Consider the following 21,229-nt stretch of genomic DNA (forward strand, 5'->3'; position numbering starts at 1 on the left):
GAGAGAGGAGGGTGGAGGAGAGAGGAGGGGAGGGGAGAGAGGAGGGTGGAGGAGAGAGGAGGGTGGAGGAGAGAGGAGGGTGGAGGAGAGAGGAGGGTAGAGGAGAGAGGAGGGGAGGGGAGAAAGGAGGGTGGAGGAGAGAGGAGGGTGGAGGAGAGAGGAGGGTAGAGGAGAGAGGAGGGTGGAGGAGAGAGGAGGGTGGAGGAGAGAGGAGGGTGGAGGAGAGAGGAGGGTAGAGGAGAGAGGAGGGTGGAGGAGAGAGGAGGGTGGAGGAGAGAGGAGGGGAGGGGAGAGAGGAGGGTGTAGGGTGTAGGAGAGAGGAGGGGAGGGGAGAGAGGAGGGGAGGGGAGAGAGGAGGGTAGAGGAGAGAGGAGGGTGGAGGAGAGAGGAGGGTAGAGGAGAGAGGAGGGTAGAGGAGAGAGGAGGGTGGAGGAGAGAGGAGGGTGGAGGAGAGAGGAGGGTGGAGGAGAGAGGAGGGTAGAGGAGAGAGGAGGGGAGGGGAGAAAGGAGGGTGGAGGAGAGAGGAGGGTGGAGGAGAGAGGAGGGTGGAGGAGAGATGGGGAATGTGTTTACACATGGGTGTTGTTGCACCATACCAACGATAAGCCTATCTTCCCCATCACATCATGAAAGGTCATGTTATGTTGATTTAATCTCTGCCTCTCTCTTCCTCTGACTCCTCCCTTTCTCTCTATCTCTCTGTCTCTTTCTCTCTCTTTCTCCTCTCTCTCTCTGTCTCCTCAGATCTCCAGGCTCAAAGCGTCAGTCCACCAGGTAGGTAGAGTATAAATCTACAGTGATTAGAGCAGTTCAATATTAGTAAACTTCATTATACCACATGGAGAAATTCATGTGTCCATACAAACCATTCTAAAACCCAATAACAAGTAGTGTTTTATGGAACTACTAATACTTGACCTATTATATATTATATTGGTCTGATGTTAGAGTAGGAGAAGGGGGGTGTAGATGCTAGAGGTCTGTTACCCAAGTCAACAGGTCTGATGTTACAGTAGGAGAAGGGGGGGTGTAGATGCTAGAGGTCTGATGTTACAGTAGGAGAAGGGGGGTGTAGATGCTAGAGGTCTGTTACCCAAGTAAACAGGTCTGATGTTACAGTAGGAGAAGGGGGGGTGTAGATGCTAGAGGTCTGTTACCCAAGTCAACAGGTCTGATGCTATCTGTCAGGAAGAGAGAGAGAGGAACAGAGAGAGAGGAAGGAGAGAGAGAGAGAAGGCGAGGAGAGAAAGGGAGATGTCAACAGAGATAGGGAGAGCTAGAAGGAGGGGAGAGAGGGAGATGTCAACAGAGATAGGACTGACAGAATAACATGCAGCCAACTGAATATCTTGTCATTACTGACTTCTCACCAGTGATGTCATCATAACCAGTAACCTTTTCCACTCTTGGTCCGGCTCAGCTTGACCCTGACCTCTGAAATTAGTGATTTAAAAAATGTGTTTTTTAAAATTAAATTAGATTTAATCTCATCTGCAAAGAGAGTTACACATTTGCATGGAAGGGGAATGTACACTACATGACCAAAAGTATGTGGACACCTGCTCATCTAACATCTCATTCCAAAATCATGGGTATTAATATGGAGTTGGTCCACCTTTGCTGCTATAACAGCCTCCAGTCTTCTGGGAAGGCTTTCCACTAGATGTTGGAACATTGCTGCGGGGACTTGCTTCCATTCAGCCACAACAGCATTAGTGAGGTTGGCACTGATGTTGGGCAATTAGGCCTGGCTCACAGTCGGCGTTTCAATTCATCCCTAAAGGTATTCAATAGGGTTTAGGTCAGGGCTCTGTGCAGGCCAGTAAAGTTCTTCCACATCGATCTCAACAAACTATTTCTGTATGGACCTCGCTTTGTGTACAGGGGCATTGTCATGCTGAAACAGGAAAGAGCCTTCCCCAAACTGTTGCCACAAAGTTGGAAGCACAGAATAGTCTAGAATGTCATTGTATGCTGTAGCGATTAGATTTCCCTTCAATGAAACTAAGGGGCCTAACACGATCCATTAAAAACAACCCCAGACAATTATTCCTCCTCCACCAAACTTTACAGTTGGCACTATGCTTTGGGGCAGATAGCGTTCTCCTGGCATCTGCCAAACCCAGGTTTGTGGTACGGACTGCCAGATGGGGAAACGTGATTCATCACTCCAGAGAAAGTGTTTCCACTCCAGCAGACGCTTGGCATTGCACATGTTGATCTTAGGCTTGTGTGCTGCTGCTCGGCTGTAGAAACCCATTTCATGAAGCTCCAGACGAACAGTTCTTGTGCTGAAGTTGCTTCCAGAGGAAGTTTGGAACTCGGAAGTGAGTGTTGCAACCGAGGACAGATGATTTTTACACGCGACAAACTTCAGCACTCGGGGTCCCGTTCTGTGAGCTTGTGTGAGCTACCACTTCGAGGCTAAGCCACTGCTGCTCCTAGATGTTTCCACTTCACAATAACAGCACTTACAGTTGACCGGGGCAGCTCTAGCAGGGTAGAAATTTGATGAACTGACTTGTTGGAAAGGTAGCATACTATGATGGTGACATGTTGATTGTCACTGAGTTCTTCAGTAAGGCCATTCTACAGCCAATGTTTGTCTATGGAGATTGCATGGCTGTGTGCTCGATTTTATTCACAGGTCAGGAACGGGTGTGGCTGAAATAGCCAAATCCACTAATTTGAAGGGGTGTCCACATACTTTTGTATATACTGTAAGGTGTAGCTGGGTCGGCCCGTCCTCCACCACCCCAACCCAACACATCCCACTCAGCTTTAGGGTCTTAGTGAAACATTCATTGTTGGTTTCAGGTGTGTTAGGTCAAGGCCAGAGTGACAACCCACAGGACAGCAGACCACCAGGACTGAACAACCCAGCAGCTGCTGAAAACATGAAGTGGTCATGTTTTTTAAACAAGCCTCCTTTTGTCCTACAGTTTTCCATATAAGGCATCCTGACTTCATGAACGTTGACCAGTAAATCAAATCTAGTGATACATAACGAGACATTTCTGCCGTCCATTGTGACATTGTTGGAGGATAACCAACCTTCCAATTAACTATAATGCATTTCTCAGCCTCTATAAATGCTTGGTTACACAGTTTCTTCTGATAACAGTCTCCGGTATCAACATTTCCAAGCCAACAAATACAGAGAGAAAAGAGAATCTGTAGACATGCTGAGATTAAAGAGCATCCTCTTTACCAGAATTCAGCCAGAATTCACAAGACCACAACATACGCAAATATGTCTCCTTTTGTGGAGGGGGGGGGGGGGGGGTGTCTTTAATCAACCACAAGGCTGGGAGAGAGAGATAGTTCTTACTCACTGACAGACTGAGGAGGAGACAGGGGAGGAGGGAGAGAGAGAGAGATAGGAGAGATAGATAGTTCTTACTCACTGACAGACTGAGGAGGAGACAGGGGAGGAGGGAGAGAGAGAGAGATAGGAGAGAGAGATAGTTCTTACTCACTGACAGACTGAGGAGGAGACAGGGGAGGAGGGAGAGAGAGAGAGATATGAGAGATAGATAGTTCTTACTCACTGACAGACTGAGGAGGAGACAGGGGAGGAGGGAGAGAGAGAGAGATAGGAGAGAGAGATAGTTCTTACTCACTGACAGACTGAGGAGGAGACAGGGGAGGAGGGAGAGAGAGAGATAGGAGAGAGAGATAGTTCTTACTAACAGACTGGGTTGGTAGAAGGAGACAAACATTTATATCAAATGAATATATTTTCATTCGTGACTTCTCACCAGTGATGTCATCATAACCAGTAACCTGTTCCTCTCTTGGCCCAGCCCATTCTGACCCTGACATATAGCATCAGGCCTGTTGAGTTGACTTGGGTAACAGACCTCTAGCTTCTACACCACATCCCCCTTCTCCTGCTCTAACATGAGACCTCATCAGTACTCATTTTGGGTGCTGGTACTGTTTATATTGAGGTGCTGGAACATTAAGCCAATATTCTATAAGAGGTGAACTCAAGCAGTAGAAAGTTAGAGCTGATATTATAGGACACACTATGTGAAACGTTGCTGCTCTGTCAGCAGTTTCCTGTGGAGTTTTTCAGTTTGCTGTAGTGTGTTCAACCACTGATCCAAGATAAGTTGCTAAGAAGTTTATCTCACATCAAAGACCTAACGAACTTATGACATAGAAGTCATATAGCCGAGCAGTATGTTCCACTCTTCAGTCCAAACCTCATGACAGTAGACTGTATATGTCAGTGGAGCCCCAGTTAGAGACAGATATGATACCTGCAGTGGTACTGATGACCCTGTTGTGGAGCACAGGTAGGATGCTGTTATACACTTGTGACAGTTACTGAGATATGTTTTGATATTGTAAGATATGTTACCATTTGCATGGCTAGTAAAATAACATTCAACTGGAAGCAGACAGTAAAAATGTGTCTCAAAGCAGGACAATGATGTGATCACCTGTAAATGTACTTTACTGTAGCCTAACTGTCCATCTGGGGACAGGCACTAATGTCAGTTAAGTTGTGATGGTGTCATGCATCTGACTGTTGTATATTCAGTGTGTCACTGATTGATTGTATCTGTCTCTATGTAAATGAATGAGAGTATATATTATATTGGTGTTATGTTAGAGTAGGAGAAGGGAGGGGTGTAGATGATAGAGGTCTATGAGCTGAGTCAAGATCAACAGGTCCAACACTATACGTCACGAAGAGAAAGAGGGAGAGAGAGATGGAAGAGAGAGGAGGGGTGGGGAGAGAGATTTGAGGAGGAGGAGAGAGAGAGAGGGTAGGGAGAGAGGAGGGTTGGGGAGAGAGAAAGGGAGGGGAGAGAGAAAGGGAGGGGAGATGGGAAAGGAGGGCATAGAGCAAGATAGGTGAGAGAGAGGGTAGGGAGAGAGGAGGGTTGGGGAGAGAGAGAGGGTAGGGAGAGAGAAAGAGAGAGAGAGAGAGAGAGAAAGAGAGAGAGAGAGAGAGAGATGAGAAGAGAGAGAAGGGGTGGGGAGAGAGATTTGAGGAGGTGGAGAGAGAGAGAGAGGGTAGGGATAGAGGAGGGTTGGGGAGAGAGAAAGGGAGGGGAGAGAGAAAGGGAGGGGAGATGGGAAAGGAGGGCATAGAGCAAGATAGGTGAGAGAGAAGGGGAGGGGAGAGAGATTTGAGAAGGAGAAAAGAGGGTTGGGGAGAGCAGGGTAGGAGAGAGGGAAGGGTAGAGGAGAGAGGAGGGTAGATACGAGAGAACGGTTGGAGGAGAGAGGAGGGTAGGGGAGGGGATAGAGAGATTTGCGGAGGAGAGAGGAGGGTAGGGGAGAGAGGAGGGTGGCGGAGAGAGGAGGGTGGAGGAGAGAGGAGGGTGGAGGAGAGAGGAGGGGAGGGGAGAGAGGAGGGTGGAGGAGAGAGGAGGGTGGAGGAGAGAGGAGGGGAGGGAAGAGAGGAGGTTGGAGGAGAGAGGAGGGGAGGGGAGAGAGGAGGGTAGAGGAGAGGGGAGGGGAGGGGAGAGAGGATGGTGGAGGAGAGAGGAGGGTGGAGGAGAGAGGAGGGTGGAGGAGAGAGGAGGGTAGGGGAGAGAGGATGGTACGGGAGAGAGGAGGGGAGGGGAGAGAGGAGGGGAGGGGAGAGAGGAGGTTGGAGGAGAGAGGAGGTTGGAGGAGAGAGGAGGTTGGAGGAGAGAGGAGGGTGGAGGAGAGAGGAGGGTAGGGGAGAGAGGAGAGGAGGGGAGAGAGGAGGTTGGAGGAGAGAGGAGGGGAGGGGAGAGAGGATGGTGGAGGAGAGAGGATGGTGGAGGAGAGAGGAGGGTAGAGGAGAGAGGAGGGTGGAGGAGAGAGGAGGGTGGAGGAGAGAGGAGGGGAGAGGAGAGAGGAGGGGAGAGGAGAGAGGAGGGTGGAGGAGAGAGGAGGGTGGAGGAGAGAGGAGGGTGGAGGAGAGAGGAGGGGAGAGGAGAGAGGAGGGTGGAGGAGAGAGGAGGGTGGAGGAGAGAGGAGGGTAGAGGAGAGAGGAGGGTGGAGGAGAGAGGAGGGTGGAGGAGAGAGGAGGGGAGAGGAGAGAGGAGGGTGGAGGAGAGAGGAGGGTGGAGGAGAGAGGAGGGTGGAGGAGAGAGAAGGGGAGAGGAGAGAGGAGGGGAGAGGAGAGAGGAGGGTGGAGGAGAGAGGAGGGTGGAGGAGAGAGGAGGGTGGAGGAGAGAGGAGGGGAGAGGAGAGAGGAGGGGAGAGGAGAGAGGAGGGTGGAGGAGAGAGGAGGGTGGAGGAGAGAGGAGGGTGGAGGGTGGAGGAGAGATGGGGAATGTGTTTATACATGGGTGTTGTTGCACCATACCAACGATACGCCTATCTTCCCTATCACATCATGAAAGGTCATGTTATGTTGATTTAATCTCTGCCTCTCTCTTTCTCTGACTCCTCCCTTTCTCTCTATCTCTCTCTCTCTCTCTCTCTCTCTTTCTCCTCTGTCTCTCTCTTCCTCTGTATCTCTCTTTCTCCTCTGTCTCTCTCTGTCTCCTCAGATCTCCAGGCTCAAAGTGTCAGTCCACCAGGTAGGTGGAGTATAAATCTACAGTGATTATAGCAGTTCAATATTAGTCAACTTTATTATACCACATGAAGAAAGTCATGTGTCCATACAAACCATTCTAAAACCCAATAACAAGTACTGTTTTATGGAACTACTAATACTTGACATATTATATATTATATTGGTCTGATGTTAGAGTTGGAGAAGGGGGGTGTAGATGATAGAGGTCTGTTACCCAAGTCAACAGGTCTGATGCTATCTGTCATGAAGAGAGAGAGAGGAACAGAGAGAGAGGAAGGAGAGAGAGAGAGAAGGCGAGGAGAGAAAGTGAGATGTCAACAGAGATGGGGCTGACAGAATAACATGCAGCCAACTGAATATCTTGTCATTACTGACTTCTCACCAGTGATGTCATCATAACCAGTAACCTTTTCCACTCTTGGTCCAGCTCAGCTTGACCCTGACCTCTGAAATTAATGATTTAAAAAATGATTTAAAAAAATGTAATTAGATTTAATCTCATCTGCAAAGAGAGTTACACATTTGCATGGAAGGGGAATGTACACTACATGACCAAAAGTATGTGGACACCTGCTCATCTAACATCTCATTCCAAAATCATGGGTATTAATATGGAGTTGGTGCCCCTTTGCTGCTATAACAGCCTCCAGTCTTCTGGGAAGGCTTTCCACTAGATGTTGGAACATTGCTGCAGGGACTTGCTTCCATTCAGCCACAACAGCATTAGTGAGGTTGGCACTGATGTTGGGCGATTAGGCCTGGCTTGCAGTCTGCGTTTCAATTCATCCCTAAAGGTATTCAATAGGGTTTAGGTCAGGGCTCTGTGCAGGCCAGTAAAGTTCTTCCACATCGATCTCAACAAACTATTTTTGTATGGACCTCGCTTTGTGTACAGGGGCATTGTCATGCTGAAACAGGAAAGGGCCTTCCCCAAACTGTTGCCACAAAGTTGGAAGCACAGAATAGTCTAGAATGTCATTGTATGCTGTAGCGATTAGATTTCCCTTCAATGAAACTAAGGGGCCCGAACCATGAAAAACTGCCCCAGACCATTATTCCTCCTCCACCAAACTTTACAGTTGGCACTATGCTTTGGGGCAGGTAGCGTTCTCCTGGCATCTGCCAAACCCAGGTTTGTGGTTCTGACTGCCAGATGGGGAAACGTGATTCATCACTCCAGAGAAAGTGTTTCCACTCCAGCAGACGCTTGGCATTGCACATGTTGATCTTAGGCTTGTGTGCTGCTGCTCGGCTGTAGAAACCCATTTCATGAAGCTCCAGACGAACAGTTCTGGTGCTGAAGTTGCTTCCAGAGGAAGTTTGGAACTCGGAAGTGAGTGTTGCAACCGAGGACAGATGATTTTTACACGCGACAAACTTCAGCACTCGCGGTCCCGTTCTGTGAGCTTGTGTGAGCTACCACTTCGAGGCTAAGCCACTGCTGCTCCTAGATGTTTCCACTTCACAATAACACTTACAGTTGACCGGGGCAGCTCCAGCAGGGTAGACATTTGATGAACTGACTTGTTGGAAAGGTAGCATACTATGATGGTGACATGTTGATTGTCACTGAGTTCTTCAGTAAGGCCATTCTACAGCAGATGTTTGTCTATGGAGATTGCATGGCTGTGTGCTCGATTTTATTCACAGGTCAGGAACGGGTGTGGCTGAAATAGCCAAATCCACTAATTTGAAGGGGTGTCCACATACTTTTGTATATACTGTAAGGTGTAGCTGGGTCGGCCCGTCCTCCACCACCCCAAACCAACACATCCCACTCAGCTTTAGGGTCTTAGTGAAACATTCATTGTTGGTTTCAGGTGTGTTGGGTCAAGGCCAGAGTGACAACCCACAGGACAGCAGACCACCAGGACTGAACAACCCAACAGCTGTTGAAAACATGAAGTGGTCATGTTTTTTATACAGACTCCTTTTGTCCTACAGTTTTCCATATAAGGCATCCTGACCTCATGAACGTTGACCAGTAAATCAAATCTAGTGATACATAACGAGACATTTCTGCCGTCTATTGTGACATTGTTGGAGGATAACCAACCTTCCAATTAATTATAATGCATTTCTCAGCCTCTATAAATGCTTGGTTACACAGTTTCTTCTGATAACAGTCTCCGGTGTCAACATTTCCAAGCCAACAAATACAGGGAGAAAAGAGAATCTGTAGACATGCTGAGATTAAAGAGCATCCCCTTTACCAGAATTCAGCCAGAATTCACAAGACCACAACATACGCAAATATGTCCCCTTTTGTGGATGGGGGGGGTCTTTAATCAACCACAAGGCTGGGAGAGAGAGATAGTTCTTACTCACTGACAGACTGAGGAGGAGACAGGGGAGGAGGGAGAGAGAGAGAGATAGGAGAGAGAGATAGTTCTTACTCACTGACAGACTGAGGAGGAGACAGGGGAGGAGGGAGAGAGAGAGAGAGATAGGAGAGAGAGATAGTTCTTACTCACTGACAGACTGAGGAGGAGACAGGGGAGGAGGGAGAGAGAGAGATAGGAGAGAGATAGTTCTTACTCACTGACAGACTGAGGAGGAGACAGGGGAGGAGGGAGAGAGAGAGAGAGATAGTTCTTACTCACTGACAGCCTGAGGAGGAGACAGGGGAGGAGGGAGAGAGAGAGAGATAGGAGAGAGAGATAGTTCTTACTCACTGACAGACTGAGGAGGAGACAGGGGAGAAGGGAGAGAGAGATAGTTCTTACTCACTAACAGACTGAGGAGGAGACAGGGGAGGAGGGAGAGAGAGATAGGAGAGAGAGATAGTTCTTACTCACTGACAGACTGAGGAGGAGACAGGGGAGGAGGGAGAGAGAGAGAGATAGGAGAGACATAGATAGTTCTTACTCACTGACAGACTGAGGAGGAGACAGGGGAGGAGGGAGAGAGAGAGAGATAGGAGAGAGAGATAGTTCTTACTCACTGACAGACTGAGGAGGAGACAGGCGAGGAGGGAGAGAGAGAGAGATAGGAGAGACATAGATAGTTCTTACTCACTGACAGACTGAGGAGGAGACAGGGGAGGAGGGAGAGAGAGAGAGATAGGAGAGAGAGATAGTTCTTACTAACTGACAGACTGAGGAGGAGACAGGGGAGGAGGGAGAGAGAGAAAGATAGGAGAGACATAGATAGTTCTTACTCACTGACAGACTGAGGAGGAGACAGGGGAGGAGGGAGAGAGAGAGAGAGAGATAGGAGAGAGAGATAGTTCTTGCTCACTGACAGACTGAGGAGGAGACAGGGGAGGAGGGAGAGAGAGAGATAGGAGAGAGATAGTTCTTACTCACTGACAGACTGAGGAGGAGACAGGGGAGGAGGGAGAGAGAGAGAGAGATAGGAGAGAGAGATAGTTCTTACTCACTGACAGACTGAGGAGGAGACAGGGGAGGAGGGAGAGAGAGAGATAGGAGAGAGATAGTTCTTACTCACTGACAGACTGAGGAGGAGACAGGGGAGGAGGGAGAGAGAGAGAGAGATAGTTCTTACTCACTGACAGCCTGAGGAGGAGACAGGGGAGGAGGGAGAGAGAGAGAGATAGGAGAGAGAGGTAGTTCTTACTCACTGACAGACTGAGGAGGAGACAGGGGAGAAGGGAGAGAGAGATAGTTCTTACTCACTAACAGACTGAGGAGGAGACAGGGGAGGAGGGAGAGAGAGATAGGAGAGAGAGATAGTTCTTACTCACTGACAGACTGAGGAGGAGACAGGGGAGGAGGGAGAGAGAGAGAGATAGGAGAGACATAGATAGTTCTTACTCACTGACAGACTGAGGAGGAGACAGGGGAGGAGGGAGAGAGAGAGAGATAGGAGAGAGAGATAGTTCTTACTAACTGACAGACTGAGGAGGAGACAGGGGAGGAGGGAGAGAGAGAGAGATAGGAGAGACATAGATAGTTCTTACTCACTGACAGACTGAGGAGGAGACAGGGGAGGAGGGAGAGAGAGAGAGAGAGATAGGAGAGAGAGATAGTTCTTACTCACTGACAGACTGAGGAGGAGACAGGGGAGGAGGGAGAGAGAGAGATAGGAGAGAGATAGTTCTTACTCACTGACAGACTGAGGAGGAGACAGGGGAGGAGGGAGAGAGAGATAGGAGAGAGATAGTTCTTACTTATTAGGTCAAGGCCAGAGTGACAACCCACAGGACAGCAGACCCCCAGGACAGGACTGAACAACCCAGCAGCTATTGAAAACATGATGTGGGCATCTTTTCAATACAGACTCTGTGTGTGGTACTGTTTTCAATATAAGGCATCCAGACCCTATTCAAGATGTCCAGTACACCTTTATAAAAGGTGAACTCAAGCAGTAGAAAGTTCGAGTTGATAGTACAGCAGACGCTGTGTGAAACGTTGCTGCCCTGTGAGCAGTTTCCTGTGGGGGTTTTCAAAACAGATGAGTTTGCTGTTGGTAGCTAGGTTCAACCACTGATCAAAGATAAGATGCTGAGAAGTTTATCTTTCATCATTGAAGTAAGGAACTAATGAGATTAAAGTCATATTGCCTAGCAGTATGTTCCACTCTTATGTCCTCTCTCCCCGACCCCCACCAGTCTAGTACATAACTACATTCTGTCCATCATCCCTACCAGTCTAGTACATAACTACATTCTGTCCATCACCCCCACCAGTCTAGTACATAACTACATTCTGTCCATCATCCCCACCAGTCTAGTACATAACTACATTCTGTCCATCATCCCCACCAGTCTAGTACATAACTACATTCTGTCCATCATCCCCACCAGTCTAGTACATAACTACATTCTGTCCATCATCCCCACCAGTCTAGTACATAACTACATTCTGTCCATCACCCCTACCAGTCTAGTACATAACTCAGATCCCTCCTGACCCCCACCAGTCTAGTACATAACTCAGATCCCTCCCTGACCCCCACCAGTCTAGTACATAACTCAGATCCCTCCTGACCCCCACCAGTGTAGTACATAACTCAGATCCCTCCTGACCCCCACCAGTCTAGTACATAACTCAGATCCCTCCTGACCCCCACCAGTCTAGTACATAACTCAGATCCCTCCTGACCCCCACCAGTCTAGTACATAACTTAGATCTCTCCTGACCCCCACCAGTCTAGTACATAACTCAGATCCCTCCTGACCCCCACCAGTCTAGTACATAACTCAGATCCCTCCTGACCCCCACCAGTCTAGTACACAACTCAGATCCCTCCTGACCCCCACCAGTCTAGTACATAACTCATATCCCTCCTGACCCCCACCAGTCTAGTACACAACTCAGATCCCTCCTGACCCCCACCAGTCTAGTACATAACTCATATCCCTCCTGACCCCCACCAGTCTAGTACATAACTCATATACCTCCTGACCCTCACCAGTCTAGTACATAACTCAACTCTGTCCCTGACACCCACCAGTCTAGTACACAACTCAACTCTCTCCCTGACCCCCACCAGTCTAGTATATAACTCAACTCTCTCCCTGACCCTCACCAGTCTAGTACACAACTCAACTCTCTCCCTGACCCCCACCAGTCTAGTACATAACTCAACTCTCTCCCTGACCCCCACCAGTCTAGTACATAACTCAACTCTCTCCCTGACCCCCACCAGTCTAGTACATAACTCAACTCTCTCCCCGACCCCCACCAGTCTAGTACATAACTCAGCTCTCTCCCTGACCCCCACCAGTCTAGTACATAACTCAGCTCTCTCCCAGACCCCCACCACTCTAGTACATAACTCAACTCTCTCCCAGACCCCCACCAGTCTAGTACATAACTCAATTCTCTCCCGACCCCCACCAGTCTAGTATATAACTCAACTCTCTCCCTGACCCCCATCAGTCTAGTATATAACTCAACTCTCTCCCAGATCCCCACCAGTCTAGTACATAACTCAACTCTCTCCCGACCCCCACCATTCTAGTATATAACTCAACTCTCTCAATGACTCCACCAGTGTAGTACATAACTCAGCTCTCTCCCAGACCCCCACCAGTCTAGTACATAACTCAACTCTCTCCCCGACCCCCACCAGTCTAGTACATAACTCAACTCTCTCCCCGACCCCCACCAGTCTAGTACATAACTCAACTCTCTCCCTGACCCACACCAGTCCATTTTATAACTCAACTCTCTCCCCGACCCCCACCACTATAGTATATAACTCAACTCTCTCCCTGACCCCCACCAGTCTAGTACATAACTCAACTCTCTCCCCGACCCCCACCAGTCCAGTACATAACTCAACTCTCTCCCCGACCCCAACCAGTCTAGTACATAACTGAACTCTCTCCCTGACCCCCACCAGTCTAGTACATAACTCAATTCTCTCCCAAACCCCCACCAGTCAAATACATAACTCAACTCTCTCCCAGATCCCCACCAGTCTAGTACATAACTCAACTCTCTCCCGACCCCCACCAGTCTAGTACATAACTCAACTCTCTCCCTGACCCCCACCAGTCAAATACATAACTCAACTCTCTCCCGACCCCAACCAGTCTAGTACATAACTGAACTCTCTCCCGACCCCCACCAGTCTAGTACATAACTCAACCCTCTCCCGACCCCCACCAGTCTAGTCAGTAACTCAACTCTCTACCTGACCACCACCAGTCTAGTACATAACTCAGCTCTCTCCCAGACCCCCACCAGTCTAGTACATAACTCAACTCTCTCACTGACCCCGACCAGTCTAGTACATAACTCAGCTCTCTCCCTGACCCCCACCAGTCTAGTACATAACTCAGCTCTCTCCCAGACCCCCACCACTCTAGTACATAACTCAACTCTCTCCCAGACCCCCACCAGTCTAGTACATAACTCAATTCTCTCCCGACCCCCACCAGTCTAGTATATAACTACACTCTCTCCCGACCCCCACCATTCTAGTATATAACTCAACTCTCTCAATGACTCCACCAGTCTAGTACATAACTCAGCTCTCTCCCAGACCCCCACCAGTCTAGTACATAACTCAACTCTCTCCCCAACCCCCACAAGTCTAGTACATAACTCAACTCTCTCCCTGACCCACACCAGTCCATTTTATAACTCAACTCTCTCCCCGACCCCCACCACTATAGTATATAACTCAACTCTCTCCCTGACCCCCACCAGTCTAGTACATAACTCAACTCTCCCCGACCCCAACCAGTCTAGTACATAACTGAACTCTCTCCCTGACCCCCACCAGTCTAGTACATAACTCAATTCTCTCCCAAACCCCCACCAGTCAAATACATAACTCAACTCTCTCCCAGTTCCCCACCAGTCTAGTACATAACTCAACTCTCTCCCGACCCCCACCAGTCTAGTACATAACTCAACTCTCTCCCTGACCCCCACCAGTCAAATACATAACTCAACTCTCTCCCGACCCCAACCAGTCTAGTACATAACTGAACTCTCTCCCTGACCCCCACCAGTCTAGTACATAACTCAACTCTCTCCCGACCCCCACCAGTCTAGTACATAACTCAACTCTCTCCCGATCCCCACCAGTCAAATACATAACTCAACTCTCTCCCAGATCCCCACCAGTCTAGTACATAACTCAACCCTCTCCCGACCCCCACCAGTCTAGTCAGTAACTCAACTCTCTACCTGACCACCACCAGTCTAGTACATAACTCAGCTCTCTCCCAGACCCCCACCAGTCTAGTACATAACTCAACTCTCTCACTGACCCCGACCAGTCTAGTACACAACTCAATTGTCTCCCGACCCCCACCAGTCTAGTACACAACTCAATTCTCTCCCAGACCCCCACCAGTCAAGTCAGTAGCTCAACTTTCTCCCTGACCCCCACCAGTCTAGTACATTACTCAACTCTCTCCCTGACCCCCACCAGTCTAGTACATAACTCAAATCTCTCCCTGACCCCCACCAGTCTAATACATAACTAAATTCTCTCCCAGACCCCCACCAGTCTAGTACATTACTCAACTCTCTACCTGACCCCCACCAGTCTAGTACATAACTCAACTCTCTCCCTGACACCCACCAGTCTAGTACACAACTCAATTGTCTCCCGACCACCACCAGTCTAGTACACATCTCAATTCTCTCCCAGACCCCCACCAGTCAAGTCAGTAGCTCAACTTTCTTCCCCTGACCCCCACCAGTCTAATCAATAACTAAATTATCCTCCAGATTCACCCCAGTCTAGTACATACCTCAACTCTCTCCCTGACCCCCATCAGTCTAGTACATAACTCAACTCTCTCCCCGACCCCCACCAGTCTAGTACATAACTAAACTCTCTCCCGACCCCCACCAGTCTAGTACATAACTCAGCTCTCTCCCAAGACCCCCACCACTCTAGTACATAACTCAACTCTCTCCCAGACCCCCACCAGTCTAGTACATAACTCAATTCTCTCCCGACCCCCACCAGTCTAGTATATAACTCAACTCTCTCCCTGACCCCCATCAGTCTAGTATATAACTCAACTCTCTCCCGACCCCCACCATTCTAGTATATAACTCAACTCTCTCAATGACTCCACCAGTCTAGTACATAACTCAGCTCTCTCCCAGACCCCCACCAGTCTAGTACATAACTCAACTCTCTCCCCGACCCCCACCAGTCTAGTACATAACTCAACTCTCTCCCTGACCCACACCAGTCCATTTTATAACTCAACTGTCTCCCCGACCCCCACCACTATAGTATATAACTCAACTCTCTCCCTGACCCCCACCAGTCTAGTACATAACTCAACTCTCTCCCCGACCCCCACCAGTCTAGTACATAACTCAACTCTCTCCCCGACCCCAACCAGTCTAGTACATAACTCAACTCTCTCCCTGACCCCCACCAGTCTAGTACATAACTCAATTCTCTCCCAAACCCCCACCAGTCAAATACATAACTCAACTCTCTCCCGACCCCCACCAGTCTAGTACACAACTCAATTCTCTCCCAGACCCCCACCAGTCAAGTCAGTAGCTCAACTTTCTCCCTGACCCCCACCAGTCTAGTACATTACTCAACTCTCTACCTGACCCCCACCAGTCTAGTACATAACTCAACTCTCTCCCTGACCACCACATGTCTAGTATATAACTCAACTCTCTCCCCGACCCCAACCAGTCTAGTACATAACTGAACTCTCTCCCTGAGCCCCACCAGTCTAGTACATAACTCAATTCTCTCCCAAACCCCCACCAGTCAAATACATAACTCAACTCTCTCCCTGACCCCCACCATTCTAGTACATAACTCAACTCTCTGCCTGACCCCCACCAGTCTAGTACATAACTCAACTCTCTCCCTGACCCCCACCAGTCTAGTACATAACTCAACTCTCTCCCTGACCCCCATCAGTCTAGTACATAACTCAACTCTCTCCCTGACCCCCACCAGTCTAGTACATAACTCAATTCTCTCCCAGACCCCCACCAGTCTAGTACATTACTCAACTCTCTACCTGACCCCCACCAGTCTACTACACAACTCAATTCTCTCCCAGACCCCCACCAGTCAAGTCAGTAGCTCAACTTTCTTCCCCTGACCCCCACCTGTCTAATCAATAACTAAATTATCCTCCAGATTCACCCCAGTCTAGTACATACCTCAACTCTCTCCCTGACCCCCATCAGTCTAGTACATAACTCAACTCTCTCCCTGACCCCCACCAGTCTAGTACATAACTCAACTCTCTCCATGACTCCACCAGTCTAGTATATAACTCAACTCTCTCCCCGACCCCCACCAGTCTAATATATAACTCAACTCTCTCCCTGACCCCCACCAGTCTAGTTTATAAATCAACCCTCTCCCTGACCCCCATGAGTCCAGTACATAACTCAACTCTCCCTGACCCCCACCTGTATAGTACACAAATCAACCCTCGCTCTGAGCCCCATCAGTCTAGAACACAACTCAATTATCTCCCGACCCCCACCAGTCTAGTACATAACTCAACTCTCTCCCTGACCCCCACCAGTTTAGTACATAACTCAACTCTCTCCCTGACCCCCACCAGTCTAGTACATAACTCAATTCTCTTATCGACCCCCACCAGTCTAGTACATAACTCAACTCCCTCCCTGACCCCCACCAGTCTAGTACATAACTCAACTCTCCCCCTGACCCCCACCAGTCTAGTACATAACTCAACTCTCCCCCTGACCCCCACCAGTCTAGTACATAACTCAACTCTCTCCCTGACCCCCACCAGTCTAGTACATAACTCAACTCTCCCCCTGACCCCCACCAGTCTAGTACATAACTCAACTCTCTCCCTGACCCCCACCAGTCTAGTACATAACTCAACTCTCTCCCCGACCCCCACCAGTTTAGTACATAACTCAACTCTCTCTCTGACCCCCACCAGTCTAGTATATAACTCAACTCTCTCCCTGATCCCCACCAGTCTAGTACATAACTCAACTCTCCCCAACCCCCACCAGTCTAGTACATAACTCAACTCTCTCCCCGGGCCCTGCCTGTCTAGTACATAACTCAACTCTCTCCCTGACCCCCACCAGACCAGTATATTACTCATCTCTCTCCCCGACCCCATCCAGTCTAGTACTTAACTGAACTCTTAATCTGACACCACCAGTCTAGTACATAACTGGACAGGACAGCAGACCCCCAGGGCAGGACTGAACAACCCAACAGCTGTTGAAAACATGAAGTGGGCATCTTTTCAATACAGACTCCTTTTGTTGTACTGTTTTCAATATAAGGCATCCAGACCCTATTCAAGATGTCCAGTACACCTTTCTAAAAGGTGAACTCCAGCAGTAGAAAGTTCGAGTTGATAGTATAGCAGACGCTATGTGAAACGTTGCTGCCATGTGAGCAGTTTCCTGTGGGGGTTTTCAAAACAGATGAGTTTGCTGTTGGTAGCTGGGTTCAACCACTGATCAAAGATAAGATGCTGAGAAGTTTATCTTTCATCATTGAAGTAAGGAACTAATGAGATTAAAGTCATATTTCCTAGCAGTATGTTCCACTCTTATGTCCTCTCTCCCCGACCCCCACCAGTCTAGTACATAACTCAGATCCCTCCCTGACCCCCACCAGTCTAGTACATAACTCAACTCTCTCCCCGACCCCCACCAGTCTAGTACATAACTACATTCTGTCCATCATCCCCACCAGTCTAGTACATAACTACATTCTGTCCATCATCCCCACCAGTCTAGTACATACCTACATTCTGTCCATCATCCCCACCAGTCTAGTACATCACTACATTCTGTCCATCATCCCCACCAGTCTAGTACATAACTACATTCTGTCCATCATCCCCACCAGTCTAGTACATAACTACATTCTGTCCATCACCCCCACCAGTCTAGTACATAACTACATTCTGTCCATCATCCCCACCAGTCTAGTACATAACTACATTCTGTCCATCACCCCCACCAGTCTAGTACATAACTACATTCTGTCCATCATCCCCACCAGTCTAGTACATAACTACATTCTGTCCATCATCCCCACCAGTCTAGTACATAACTACATTCTGTCCATCATCCCCACCAGTCTAGTACATAACTACATTCTGTCCATCATCCCCACCAGTCTAGTACATAACTACATTCTGTCCATCATCCCCACCAGTCTAGTACATAACTACATTCTGTCCATCATCCCCACCAGTCTAGTACATAACTACATTCTGTCCATCATCCCCACCAGTCCAGTACATAACTACATTCTGTCCATCATCCCCACCAGTCTAGTACATAACTACATTCTGTCCATCATCCCCACCAGTCTAGTACATAACTACATTCTGTCCATCATCCCCACCAGTCTAGTACATAACTACATTCTGTCCATCATTCCTACCAGTCTAGTACATAACTACATTCTGTCCATCATCCCCACCAGTCTAGTACATAACTACATTCTGTCCATCACCCACACCAGTCTAGTACATAACTCAGATCCCCCTGACCCTCACCAGTCTAGTACATGACTCAACTCTCTCCCCGAACCCCACCAGTCTAGTACATAACTCAACTCTCTCCCTGACCCCCACCAGTCTAGTACATAACTCAACCCTCTCCCCAAACCCCACCAGTCTAGTACATAACTCAACTCTCTCCTTGACCCCCATCAGTCTTGAACATAACTCAACTCTCTTCCTGACCCCCACCAGTCTAGTACATAACTCAACTCTCTTTCTGACCACCACCAGTCTAGTATATAACTCAACTCTCTCCCCGACCCCCACCAGTCTAGTACATAACTCAACTCTCTCTCTGACCCCCACCAGTCTAGTACATAACTCAACTCTCTCCCTGACCCCCACCAGTCTAGTACACAACTCAATTCTCTCCCTGACCCACACCAGTCTAGTACACAACTCAATTCTCTCCCTGACCCACACCAGTCTAGCACATAACTCAACTCTCTCCCTGACCCCCACCAGTCTAGTACATAACTCAACTCTCTCCCTGACCCCCACCAGTCTAGTACATAACTCAACTCTCTCCCTGACCCCCACCAGTCTAGTACATAACTCAACTCTCTCCCTGACCCCCACCAGTCTAGTACATAACTCAATTCTCTCCCCGAGACCCACCAGTCTAGTACATAACTCAATTCTCTCCCTGACCCCCACCAGTCTAGTACATAACTCAACTCTCTCTCCAACACAATTTCATTCCTACTTTTTGACTACGTATTTATCCCAAGGGAAAGGATTGGAAACACCTAAACATACATTAACACAGAAACATCCCAATTCATCTCATATGACCTAGTAGTACTGTAGAGCTCTTTAACATCCACACAATATACACTACATTACATCCTCCATATAATTCATCTCATATGACCTAGTAGTACTGTAGAGCTCTTTAACATCCACACAATATACACTACATTACATCCTCCATATAATTCATCTCATATGACCTAGTAGTACTGCAGAGCTCTTTAACATCCACACAATATACACCACATTACATCCTCCATATAATTCATCTCATATGACCTAGTAGTACTGTAGAGCTCTTTAACATCCACACAATATACACTACATTACATCCTCCATATAATTCATCTCATATGACCTAGTAGTACTGTAGAGCTCTTTAACATCCACACAATATAGCTGGGTCTCCCTGTTCTGTCCCTATGTGTCCACTGCCCTGCAGAGCCCCAACCCAACACATCCCACTCAGCTTTAGGGTCTTAGTGAAACATTCATTATTGGTTTCAGGTATATTAGGTCAAGGCCAGAGTGACAACCCACAGGACAGCAGACCCCCAGGACAGGACTGAACAATCCAGCAGCTGTTGAATACATGAAGTGGGCATCTTTTCAATACAGACTCCTTTTGTTGTACTGTTTTCAATATAAGGCATCCAGACCCTATTCAAGATGTCCAGTATTCCCTTATAAGAGGTGAACTCAAGCAGTAGAAAGTTAGAGGTGATATTATAGGACACACTATGTGAAACACAGTTTCCTGTGGAGTTTTCTACTGTCAGTGTTTCCTGTAGGTAGGTGTGTTTAACTGATCTTATCTTAAGTGTGTCACATCATAGAAAGCCTAGCAGTATTTCTCACTCTTCAGTCGACTCTTCATGACAGTAGTCTTGTTTCGCTCAGTGGAGCCCCAGTTAGAGACAGATATGATACCTGCAGTGGTACTGATGACCCTGTTGTGGAGCACAGGTAGGAGGCTGTTATATTGATATACACTTGTGACAGTTACTGAGATATGTTTTGATATTGTAAGATATGTTACCATTTGCAGGGCTAGTAAAATAACATGCAACTGGAAGCAGACAGTAAAAATGTGTCTCAAAGCAGGACAATGATGTGATCACCTGTAAATGTACTTTACTGTAGCCTAACTGTCCATCTGGGGACAGGCACTAATGTCAGTTAAGTTGTGATGGTGTCATGCATCTGACTGTTGTATATTCAGTGTGTCAATGATTGATTGTATCTGTCTCCATGTAAATGAATGAGAGTATATTTTATGTATCTATTTAATATTGGTCTTATGTTAGAGCAGGAGAAGGGGGGAGTGTCGATGCCAGAGGTCTGTGACCTGAGTCAAGCTTAACAGGCCTGATGCTACATGGCAGGAAGAGAGAGAACGAGAGATAGGAGGGGAGGGGACAGAGCATAGCAGAGGGAAGTAGGGGGTGGGGAGGGCAGAGGAGAGAGATAGGAGGGGAGGGGACAGAGCATAGCTGAGGGAAGTAGGGAGTGGGGAGGGCAGAGGAGAGAGATAGGAGGGGAGGGGACAGAGCATAGCCGAGGGAAGTAGGGGGTGGGGAGGGCAGAGGAGAGGAGAGATAGGAGGGGAGGGGACAGAGCATAGCTGAGGGAAGTAGGGGGTGGGGAGGGCAGAGGAGAGAGATAGGAGGGGAGGGGACAGAGCATAGCCGAGGGAAGTAGGCATTATGAGGGTGCTGCGGCGCCCCGAGAAAAATACATGAATGTAATTAGATTTTTTTACTTTTTGGAAAACCATTTTCCCCCCTGTGGTAGACCAGGGACTTTGGTCAAGACGTTTACCCAGATCAGACACGAACAGAGTAGGATTAGCTCGGTTTCAAGGGTGTTTATTTAAATGATAAATCAAAAAGATAAAGATAGGTCTCCCCCATGAGACCCTCTCCGGGATACCGTCTTCTACGCTCCGGGTCTTGCTGTATCCTGTCCAGCACAAAAACTGAACTCCCGCCTCATACCTCTGCAACCGTCCCCAA

The sequence above is a fragment of the Salvelinus namaycush genome, unplaced genomic scaffold, assembly GCF_016432855.1.
Source record: "Salvelinus namaycush isolate Seneca unplaced genomic scaffold, SaNama_1.0 Scaffold325, whole genome shotgun sequence".
NCBI classification, from domain to species: Eukaryota; Metazoa; Chordata; class Actinopteri; order Salmoniformes; family Salmonidae; genus Salvelinus; species Salvelinus namaycush.